Below are 12,784 nucleotides of genomic sequence, written 5' to 3'. Positions count from 1 at the left end.
TTTTGCTATTCTGGGTCTCTTCTTGTTCCAAATGATTTTTTGGATTGTTTTCTCAAGGCCTATGAAGTATGCTGCTGGGATCTCAATTGGAATTGCATTGAATCTATATAGCAGTTTTGGAAGTATGGCCATTTTCACTATTTTAATCCTTCCTACCCAGGAGCAGAGGATGTCTGTCCAATTTCTGATATCATCTTAAATCTCTCTTTTCAGAGTGTCATAGTTTTCAGAGAAGAGGCCTTTATTTCTTTCGTTAGGTTGATTCCTAGGTATTTCAGTTTTTTGGATGCTTTTGTGAAAGGAATTGTTTGCCCTATTTCTCTCTCAGTGAGTCTGTCATTGGTGTAGAGGAAAGCTATTGATTTTTGTGTGTTGACCTTGTAACCAGCTACTTGACTGAATTTGGTTATTAAGTCTAGAAGACTTTTGGTGGAGTTCTAGGGGTCTTCTATATAGAGTATCATGTCATCTGCAAATAATGACAATTTGACTTCTTCATTTCCTATCTTTATTCCTTTTATTTCTTTCTCTTGTCTAATTGCCATGGTTGATGTTTCCAAAACTATATTGAACAAGAGTGGTAACAGTGGACATCCTTGTCTTGCTCCTGATTTTAGTGTGAAGGATTTCAGTTTTTGACCATTTACTATGATATTGGCTGTTGGTTTTTCATAGATGGGTTTTATCAGACTGAGGTAAAAATCATCTACTCTAATTTTTTTGGGGGGGGTATCATTAATGTGTGTTGGATTTTGTCAAATGCATTTTCTTCATCCAGTGAGATAATCATATATTTTTTGTCTTTGGCTCTATTGATATAGTGTATTACATTTATTCATTTGTGTATGTTGAACCATCCCTGCATTCTTGGGATGAATCCCACTTGGTCAGGGTGTATAATCTTATTGATGATCTTCTGCATTCTATTTGCCATTATCTTATTCAGGATTTTTGCATCTATGTTCATTAGTAAGATTGGCCTCTAGTTCTCTTTTTCAGTTGGGTCTTTCTCTGCTTTGGGGATCAAGGTGATGCTTGCTTCCAGGAATGAATTTGGGAGTATTGCTTCCCTTTCAATTTCATTGAAGAGTTTAAACAATAGTGGCAGTAGCTCCTCTCTAAATGTCTCATAGAATTCAGCAGTGAAGCCATCAGGGCCCAGGCTTTTCTTAGTTGGTAAGTTTTTAACTATGTTTTCAATTTCATTGTTTGATGTTGGATTGTTTAGAATTTTTAGGTCTTCTTCATTCAACTTTGGTAATTCATATGTATCTAGGAATCTGTCCGTTTCTTCTGTGTTTTCTATCTTATTGGCATATAGGTTCTGGAAGTAGGTATTGATGATCATCTAGATTTCTGCTGGGTCTGTTGTAATTTCACCCTTTTCATTCCTAATTGCATGGATTTGGGCCTTTTCTTTCCTTTTTCTGACAAGGTTGGCTAAAGGTTTGTCAATTTTGTTGATTCTTTCAAAGAACCAACTCTTGGCTTCATTGATTTTTTGTATTGTTCTCTTAGTCTCCATTGCATTGATTTCTCCTCTGATCTTTATAATTTCCTCCCTGTATGAGCTTTGGGGTTGTCCTGCTCTTCTTTTTCTAGAAGCTTGAGGTTCAGCATCAGGTTGTTTAATTGGGCTCACTCTGTTTTCCTAATATGAGTATTCACTGCTATGAATTTCCCTTGTAAGACTGCTCTCATTGTGTCCCATAGATAAGTTGTATTGTCATTGTTGTTTAATTGAAGGAACTGTCTGATTTCTTCTTTAATTTCTTCTGTGACCCACTGGTTATTCAGAAGTGTGTTGTTCAATTTCAACGTGTTTATGAAATTTTTTGAGTTTCTTTTGCTATGGATCTCCAATTTCATCACACTCTGGTCTGATAATATACAGGGGATAACTTCAGTTCCTTTGCACTTACTTAAACATGTTCTCTGTGTGAGTATGTGGTCTATTTTGGAGAATGACCCATGTGCAGCTGAGAAGAATGTGTATTCTGATTTTGTGGGGTGGCAGACTCTATAAACATCTGTTAAGTTCATTTGTTCAAGAGTTCAATAGAGTTCTAGTGTTTCATTACTTATTTTTTGTCTAGTTGATGTATCTATTTGTGACAGTGGGGTGTTGAGTTCCCCCACTACAATTGTATTAGTGCATATATGACTTTTCATGTCTGTTAGTATTTGTTTTATATAGTTGGGCATACTAGTGTTTGGTGCATAACTATTTATGATTGTCACCTCTTCCTCTTGGATTGTTCCCTCTACAAGGATGTAGTGTTCTTCTTCATCTCTCTTAAACAGTGTTGGTTTGAAATCTACTTGATCTGCAAAGAGAATAGCTATTCTTGCTTTTTTTTGGATTCCTGTCACATGGAGTATTGTTTTCCACCCTCTGACTTTCAGTCTATGAGTTTCCTTTTGAATTAAGTGTGTTTCTTGTATGCAGCATATTGTTGGATTTTGCTTCTTGACCCATTCTGCCAGTCTGTTTCTTTTGATTGGTGAATTGAGACCATTAATGTTGATGGTTATGACTGAAACTTATTGACTTGTCATTGCCATGACTTTTTCTTTTTGTTGGGTTCTCCTCCTTTACATTTAATATCTTGTCATGCCAAATGGGTTCATTCTGCTTAGCTTCCTGGGATTGTGATCCTCAATGTCTGTTTCTAGGATATTGTGTAAAATTCTTTGGAGTGCTGGTTTGGCATTCACGAAGTTCCTAAGGTGCTGTTTGTCATGAAAGTATCTTATTTCTCCATCCATGTTAGAAGATAGTTTTGCAGGGTCCATCAATCTGGGTTGGAGGCTGTTTTCTTTTAGGGCTTGGAATATGTCACTCCAAGCTCTTCTTGCCTTGATAGTTTGGGTTGAGAAGTCTGCTGTGATTCTGATGGGCTTTCCTTTGTATGTGATTTGTTTCTTTTCTGTAACTGCTTGTAGAACTTTGTTCTTCTATTGAGTTTCTGGAATCTTAACAATTATATGCCTATGTGTAGATTTTTTTGATCAAGGCTATTTGGAGACCTATATGCCTCTCTTATCTGTATGTCATGTTCTTTTCCCCTGCTTTGGAAATTTTCTGCCATTACTTCTTTGAAGAGTTTTTATGTCATCTGTACTCTCTCCTGTTTCTTCATTGACTCCAATCAGTCTTATATTATTCTTCTTTGCATCTTCTAGCAGCTACTGAATTGATTTCTCATATTCCCTTATAATTTTGAAGCAATTTTTCTGTTCCTGGTCATTAATTGCAATCTTGTCTTCTATATCTGAAATTCTGTCCTCACATTGGCTCATTCTGCTGTGTAGACTTTCAATGGGGTTTTTCATGTCCTGGAAATCTATTTGCATCTGTTTTATGGATTTCATTTGTTTCCTATGTTGGGATTCCATCATGTTCCTGAGCTCTTCTCTAGATTTATTAATCATGTCTTGCACTAGGGGCACAATTTCTCCTGTTATCTAAGAAATTGTTTCTGATTTTATTTTTTCCATATCCCCTTTTTTTGCCAGTTCAGTCGGTCCAGTTGTTTGAGTATCAGAGTGTTCCATCTCATTTCCCTTTGGGGTTGCTGTAGGTGATCTGGATATCCAGTTTTGAGACTTATTTACATGTTTTCTCATTTCGACTGGGGGGGCATTGGGGTTGCTGTTGATGTCCACGCGGCTTACCTCCTCTGAGCTGGGAGTTAGGCCACAGGTCAGGAGCTGCGGTAGGAATGGTGGCCCAAAATCCCCTTCCTCTGGGCTGGGAGGGGTGGGACATTTGACTGCCAGAAGCCCCTTCCTCTGGACCAGGAGCAGTGGGATGGCAGCTCAGAAGCCCCTACCTCTGGGCTGGAATTCTTTAAATGCTGAGAACTTGATTAGCTCCAGTACAGTGGTCTGGTGGTCCAGTGTCCTCTGTGTCTTTGTAGTGGGGAACCAGGTGGCTGTACCGAGAAGAGGCCAAAGGAGCAGGGTGGGGTGTCCAGTGGATTGCTGCTGGGGCATGGCCTGATTCAGTGTTTTCTGCATGACTGGCGACCTCGGGACTGGGTCTGCAGACCTGCCTGTCTGCAGCAGGCTGATTCGGTGTTTTCCATGTGACTGGTGACCTCGGGACTGGGTCTGCAGACCTGCCTGTCTGCAGCAGGCTGATTTCAATCACAGAATTTCTTAGTAGAAATTCTACAAGTTAGAGTAAGAATTAGATATTAGAGTTTTTATTTTTTGTTTTATTGGTAGAGAGAGATATATTTTAATTATTTTACACATGTTAGCAATTTGCCTTCTGAAAGTCTGTTATTAATAATAAATTAATTTTTATACGTGATATAAAAATTCTCCCTTTGTTTCTTTTGGCAGAAATTGTGTAAATCTTTAGCAGCTTTCTGATGTCACTCATTTAAAAGTTTCAATAATTCAGTCAAAAGTTGAAAGCTGAGAGAACAAAGACTTGGGAGTGTCTCCTGAGGGCTTGGGCCAGAGCAACACCATCATGTAGAGTGAGCAGTCAGCCCTGACCTAAGGAGCTGGCCCTGCCCAACTTGCTGATGGCCGCATGGCCTCCCAGGTGCTACCCCAGGGTTGCCTTCAGGACAGGGCATGTTTCCTAGTCCTGACTCTTATTCTTTTTCTCTGTCATATCCCGAAAGCCTACTATTTTCTTATGCTCTACACTTTAGCAAAGAAAAGAGAGGGAAGAAGAGAGAAAGGGATAAAAAGGATTGAGGGTGGAGCAGCCAGCAGGCACTATGGAGAGCATTTGAGGGTACTTTCCCTATGCTGGCTGATGTGAAGTGAAATGAAAGTCTTTCAGTAGAACTGCATTCTGTGTTGCTGGTTCATTTCTCCCTTCTTCCCTGTCCTCCACTAACTCTATTCCTGCCCACAGGAGAAAGTTCAAAATAAGCTTCAGTGGGATGAGAAGATGATAATGACTTAGGAACAGATTATATGACCATAACCTAGAAACCATTTGAGGCTTGCCAAAACTTTGAACTGTGAAACTCAGATTACAAGGAGACATATAAAACTTGAACTCAGGGCCCTTTGGACATCTCCCTCAATAACAGAGAAAACAATTCTTTTCTTCTCTCTGAAAATACGGTAGGAAATTGGCAAGGGATAAGCTAAGTGTGAGAAGGTGGAAGTAATAACTTATAGAAATGAAACTAAGGGAAAAGAAAAATGAGTTCAAGTTAATGTCAAGCTTATGGTTATCACAGGCTTGGAGCTTTGTACATTATCATATTTTTACTGTTATTGAGGTCTTCTGCTGTGGAGTGCCTGAGTATTTTTCCTACACTTGCAGGCTGAATATTAACTACTCAGAGCTTGCACACAGAAGATAGGAGTATGCAAGTGTCCACTCCAGTTGAGTTAAGAAGCACCTACCTTATTTCTAGAGGGATGAAATCAGCTTAGAGATAGGTGAATTTTTATCATGTGGATAGGAGCCATGTGGGGAAGGAACTCCTGGGAGTGAAGGAGCATAAGCAACATGTATCATGCACACATGTGCACACATATGTAACTATATGCTTATGTGCTAACACAGACTCCACATGTGGTTTATGTTTACATGTATGTACTCATATTTATACATGTATATATTTGAAGAGTCCACAGAGTACTTCCACACAAATACACCAGAAATGCCTACTTTGAGTTTTGTGAGAAAAAAAAATTTTTCTGCTGAGGAAGAAATGCACTAGGGCTTTTGAGGACATTGGCCATAGTACCAGACATACTGCTTTTTGGAGGGCAGATCATATGTTTTGCATATGTTTATTTTGAGTAAGAGAGGACGCAGGGGCAACATAACTGCCTGAAAATTTTGGAGGGATATTATGTGGGAGGATTTAACTCATTCCATATGGCTCCAGAGCTTAAAACTGAGACTGAAGCATAGCAGATTTCTGTTCTAAATGAGAACATCTTTCTAACAATTAGTACAAAACAAAAGAGACATGGATTTTTTCTAAATGTAGTTAATAATTTATCTGCTCTTGGGAATGACGCGTAGTAGAGAATGAATGGCCGTCTGTCACAAAAATGTTAGGGAGTATTCTGAAATTTGGTGGGGGTTTGAAGTAGTCCACTAAATGGAAAAATGTACCTCTCTCCATTCTGAACTTTAATGATTCTCTAAAATACATAAACAAATCTTGAGGCAAGGCATATTAGGTGATAGCTTTGACTTTCTGAATTTTTTAAATATTCAGAGACTGATAAACAGCTACCTCTTATCTCAATAGGTCCTATAGATAACTGGCTTTTCTGTCTTCTGTTTGATTTCTCTTCTCCCTATTTCTTTTCCTCACCTCTAATTTTGGTGGGTTTTGTTTTCTTTCTCTTTTATTTTCTTCATTCTGCCTGTGCTTTCCAGACATAAAGAATGAAGTGAAGGCAATGTCTGTCCAGAAAAAAAATGAAGGAAAAAATAATCAAAATGAAGATGATTAAATCTTGCCGTGTATGAGTACATGAATATGTAGTGTTTATATGTGATTTGGACTGTATGTGACTCTATGTGTGCACTCATGTATATGTAGGTCCTCAGTGAGCTATGATGTTGCCTGTAGAATAGAAGTTGCACTATTTCTACCTTGGACAATTTCACTCCCAAGCAGATGTTCAAAAATGCTGAGGGTTGGTAGCCACTTTTGGTAGCCACAATGCCTTGGGGCTACTACCTACATTAAATGAAAGAAAGAAAGGAATGCTAATGTCCTACAATGTGTTGAGTAGTTTCACTCAATCAAATACTTTGCCACACCAAATGACAATAGAATCCCATTTAAGAACACCAGGTGAGGACTATGGAGATATATTATCTGGGTTTGATTTCTGATCCTGCCATTTTGACTATTGTAATTCTGAAAAAATACCTTAATCTTTTTCTAGTTTTTCTTTTCTTGTCAGCAATATGAAGGACAATAAGACAACAACCTCATAGTGTTGTTAAGATAAATAACTTCATACCAATCAAGTACTGGAAAAGTACAGACACATATACATTGAACAAATGTCAACTACCATTTTTATTTTTCTGAAATGTCTGGGAAATGGGCCACTTTGATTCATCTACTTGGTGTTTAGAGAACTAGGGTTTAATGAACTGTACTATAAAAGTGTGGCCTAGGGAACCTTGAAACTGTGAAGCTGCAATAATGCAACCATGGGCACAAATCTGCATTAAGCACTGGTAAGATTAATCTATCTTTCTTTCACTTCCATTCACATACAAATACACACCCAGCCATTATCCCAATCCTTCTGCTCCTCGTACAGACACACATATGCACACAGATGAGATGCAGTTGTAATTAGTAAATTGTAAGTTCTAGCCACAACGTGTTTGTCAAACAAGTGCATACAACAAATACATGTACATTTTCTGGAGGGTATGGAATTTCATAAAGTTAGTTCTTTAATTCTTTATGCTTGAAAAGGTTGGATTCATACAACAGACCATGCTTGGTCCTACACTGATAAAAATATTATTATTTTTCTACAGATCGATTCAGAAGGCATTTCAAGATTTTGCCACTTCCCAAAGTCATAATCACATACCTTAATGATCATTCTATCATAAGTCAGTTCAGGAAGCACATTTGGTTAAGTGGAATCTATTAAAATATTATAATACTATAGAAATTACTTTTAATAAAAATCATTGACATTAGCTTGTTTACTTTTCATTTTTATTTTATGAAAACAAAATCAAGATTCTTTAAAATAATACATGTGATGGTACAGTGAACAATATTTCCACTTCATTTTGTCTCATTTGTTTAAATAATTTCCCCTTCTCATTTGACCAGCTCATTTAGAAGGAAATCCTGGTACATATGAAATACGTCAACTGAACCATATGATTCCCTCAGGATGTGATTATTTTATTTGTCTGCAAATATACGTCAAGGAGTGTCAAACTCTTCCCTAACTTTTATAGCTGCATTTTTTTGTCAGCCCCTGGCACTTATAACTTGCTTGAGCTGAATGTAATTCCATAAAGAGCATAGACACATCTTATAGTTCATTAAAATATGCTTACTCTTTTTTTCTAAGGACTAAATAACTTCATACAAGTCAAGTACTTAGAAAAGCACAGTCACATAAAACACATCCAGGAAGTGTCAATTATGATTTTGATTTCTCTGAAATGGCTAGAAATGGGCTATTTGGGTTCATCCTACATGTTGAGTATAGAAGACTTTATACTTTGACTAGATTTTAGGAAAATGGAATCAGTACTTGTATGCCCATGAGAAGAATGGAAGCATCTTATAATTTACTAAAATATGAGTACTCAATGTATCATTCTGGTATAGCAAGGATAGTAAGGGAGGCTGTGTGTGTTTGGGCAGAATGTATATGGAAACTTTATAATTTTCCCTCACTTTTGCCATGAATCTAAACTCTAAAAGTAAAAGTCTGTTAAGTACTCAAAAATTATCATTGAAATTAAGATTATCATTGTAAAATAACTATAATATTTGAGAAATTCAGGGTCTATAAAATAAAACCTTTAAATTACTTATTTTTTCTTATGTATGCACCCACCCTTAGCTCCAATAATGATGAGTCTAAGAGGAATTTAATTTACTGATTTGTTTTGGCCTTTGTGGTAGCTAACCAAGAAAGAAAAGCAAACAAATAGTCATTCCCATTGCTGTCTAATTGGCCTATCCATGTACTATTGGTTTACCTGAAGTGCTGCTGATTTGTTAGCTTATATAGTAATTATCTTGGTATCATTTACATCATTTTCTTTGGTCTTCATTATTCTACTTTGTGTGTGTGTTTTGTCATTCAAGGATTTCATGGCACAAAAAATTTGAACGCTAATCCATTTCTCATTTTATTTAATGAAGAAACAAAAACAGCAACCAGATAACCACAAGTACAAAAAGAACTTCTGTTATTATGTACTGCAAGCATATACTAATAAGAAGGAAATTAATAAAAATGAAAACAGAGCTTTTCTACTGGAAGAAAATCTCGTGTAACAGCTCACTAAATTTGAAACTCTAATCTTAACCTCACCATTTCCCTGCGATATAATTCAGGAACCCCAGTATCTGCACAGTTTCAAGTTTCTCGTGTGTGAGCTTTGAAATTTAATGCTCATATGTTAGAGTTGTTGTAGGATTGAGAGATTACAAGGGCACAATCACCTAACTTTATATGTAGCACATAGTAGATGCTTATGAAATGCTAGTTAGCAATTAACGGTAGTGCCTATTATTATCTTTAAGTTGAAATTGTTGACAAGTGAGCTTTGGTAAAGTATTGTCATTTGTTACTACAGTAGTCACTATAATGACTACTGTAGTAACAAAAGAAGATTGAGGATTAATCCTAATAATTTGCTATATTGTAAATAGACAAATGCCTCCTATCTAAAGACAACCTTGGCCACAGACTCAAGGGGCAAAACACAGAAATATTACCCACATGGCTGAAATGTATACAAAGCTTAGTGTAAATGTCAGCACTTTCCACTAGTAATTCCTATTGGTTTGTAATTTGGCTGTAGGTAACCAATGAAGTTTAAGTAAGAGTGTGAATCCATCTTAATATATAATTAGAAGCATCTAGATTAAAATTTAATAAACTATAAAGCTTATTTATTTATATTTATATAACAACTGTCAATTTTTCATTATTTATATCACAACTGTTAATTCTTCAAATGTTATTTGACAGGTACTGTGTTATGTGATAGGTGTGGGAGTGTAGCAATTTATAAAATATAGCCTATGAAGTCAACATTCTTAGTCCAATAAACCAGCACATGTAAATGATAAGTGCTGTGGAGACTTTTATACCTTATGTGTACACAGATAGTTATCTGCTTAGCCTTGAAAGGTCAAGGGAAATGACTTCAGGGGTGAGTATTAAAGACTGAATAGTAGCTATCCATGAAGACAAAGGTATTGGTTAATTCCCAGCCAGAGGAAACTGTGCATATGCACAGAGAAAATGTGGCACATGTAATGTGGTCAGAGTAATTCAAAAAGTAAGTCTGGAAGGGTAAACAGGGACCAAATCATAGATTGTTTATATAGGATACTAAGAAGCAAAAGAAGAGGCTCAACAGTCAATAGTAGTTGGAAGAAAGTTATCTGTTACCTCTGTAGGTTCAGCTTAATGAATCCTTGAGCTAAATGCTCCAGGATGCCACTTGGTTTTCTTTTATAGGATCCCCTGGTTCTTCGTTTCTTTTCCTACCTCTGCTCAGGGGAACTCCACACACATGGCCATTGACCCTGTAGAACATTTTCATACTCTACATAACACCCAAATTCCTTACAAGTAGAGATTTTCATATAAGGATGAAGGAGCCTGTTGTGCAATTGTATAATGTGCTAAAAAAATTTGTTGGTGAGCTGACAGGAACTAGTGCTAATTCTATGAAACAATGCTGGAGCCTCCTCACCCTTCTAACTGTGTTACTGCTTTTATTATCCAGCTTATTTCTCCCATTTGTTATATCCATTTCAGGAATTGAGAGGGCTTATAATGTTCCCCTGTGTCTCAAGTCTCTAACCTGGTGACTTCTCATTTGAGATGCCTGTCTTTGTGGGACTGCATGCCACAAGCTGAGATTTTCCCTTCTCCTTCAATGTTGCATGACAACTTCCAGCCAAAATTTTCTGGTATACCTCGATGACTTGTTACATTATCTGATCAATTAATTTATTTTCTAATATTAATGGTTTATCATAGCTCAATAGCTTGACCTCCCCTAAGAAGAGGACTATCACACTTAATATCTTCAGCATTAATTTCCAAAGGTGATGGTCTCACCTTTCTTACCTATACCCAACTTATGTTATTTTGCATTATTTCAAGTATATTTGTAAATAACTTTCAATGTTTTCCTTTTCATTGAAAAAACGGCCATGGAAGTAAGGGAGGAAAAACAATACCTTCACCATCAAAAGATTTTTTAATGTGGAAACTAACAAAAGTCCTGCCTGGGTGCATAAGCATCAAAATAGATATGGTTGACATTTTGAACAGAAGAGTCTTTGACTTTCCTTAATCACATAGCCTAAGAATGTCATTGATTTTGCTACACTGAGGACTTCTTTGCTAAAACTCAATTACTATTGTTTATAATTTCAGAGTTTGCTAGATTACTACTTTAAAAAGTTCTGAGTTATAATAACACTGGACTAATCAGCAATCCCTAGTATAGTCCAACAATGATCTAATGTGTACAAGAGCAACTACAATTATTGAATTGTTGACTTTGTCACACCAAAGTTTTATTTTTGTTTGTTTGAAATGTAATTTTTACTGTTTTAACCTGATTTCATTTATCCTCACCAGGCAAAGTTCCTAGAGGAAATGCATTGCATGATTCCAATAGGCACAATAATGCCTTTGGATTTGGTCTATACATTTGTAAACACACAGTGTGTGTCTACCTTGTCATGAATGTTACTCTGTGCCTCCTTAACCTGTGGTTTTTGACATGTCTTCCTGGTGATGACCATTATGACATTCTGTCCATATGAAAACTTTGTTATATTAACTAGCATAAAATAAAATCTAATTTTTCTGGTCCATCCCGCCACTCCTGGCCTAGAGGAATGGGCCCCCAGGCCGCCATTCCTCACTCTGCTCCTGGCACAGAGGAAGGGGCTTCTGAGCCACCTTCCCACCACTCCCAGCTCAGAGGGAGGGGCTTCTGGGCTGCCATCCCACTGCTCCCAGCTCAGAGGAGGTGAGCCCCAGGGGCGCCAACAGCACCCCCTCTCCCGCTGTGTCAAAATGAGAAGACACATAAACAAGTCTCAAAACCAGACTTCCAGATCACCTACAGCAACCCCAAAGGGAAATGAGATGGAACACTCTGATGCTCAACCACCTGGACTCCCTGAACTGGTAACAAAAAAGGATCTGGAAAAAGAGAAATCAGAAATAATTTCTCAGATAACAGCAGAGATTGTGGCCATAGTATAAGACATAATTAATAAATCTAGAGAGGAGCTGAGGAACAGGATGGAATATCAACATATGAAACAAATGGAATCCATAAAACAGATGTAAACAGATTTCTAGGAGATCAAAAACTCAATTGAAAGTCTACACAGCACAATGAGCCAATGTGAGGGCAGAATTTCAGATATAGAAGATAGGATTGCAATTAGTGAACAGGAAAAGAAAAATTGCTTCAAAATTATAAGGGAACACGAGAAATCAATCAAGCAGCTGCTAGAAGATGCAAAGAAGAATAACATAAGACTGATTGGAGTCAAAAAAGAAACAGTGAAGAGTGCAGATGATATAAAAAAAACTGTTCACAGAAGTGATGGCAGAAAATTTCCAAAGCAGGGGAAAAGAACTTGACATACAGATGAGCGAGGCATGTAGGACTCCAACTAGGCTTGATTAAAAAAAAATCTACACATAGGCATATAATTGTTAAGATTCCAGAAACTCAACAGAAGAACAAAGTTCTACAAGCAGTTAGAGAAAACAAACAGATCACATACAAAGGAAAGCCCAGCAGAATCACAGCAGACTTTTCAACACAAACCCTCAAGGCAAGAAGACCTTGGAGTGACTTATTCCAAGCCCTAAAGGAAAACAACCTCCAATCCAGATTGATGTACCCTGCAAAACTGTCTTTCAAAATGGATGGAGAAATAAGATACTTTCATGACAGAGAGCACCTAAGGAACTTCTTGAATACCAAACCAGGACTCCAGAAAATTTTAGACAAAATCCTAGGAAAAGACAATGAGGATCACAACCCCAGGAAGCAAAGCAG

This window comes from Heterocephalus glaber, unplaced genomic scaffold, assembly GCF_053883595.1.
Source record: "Heterocephalus glaber isolate CG9 unplaced genomic scaffold, H.glaber_assembly_v1.0 deba00000347, whole genome shotgun sequence".
Taxonomy (NCBI): Eukaryota; Metazoa; Chordata; class Mammalia; order Rodentia; family Bathyergidae; genus Heterocephalus; species Heterocephalus glaber.
This window is presented reverse-complemented; position numbering follows the sequence as displayed.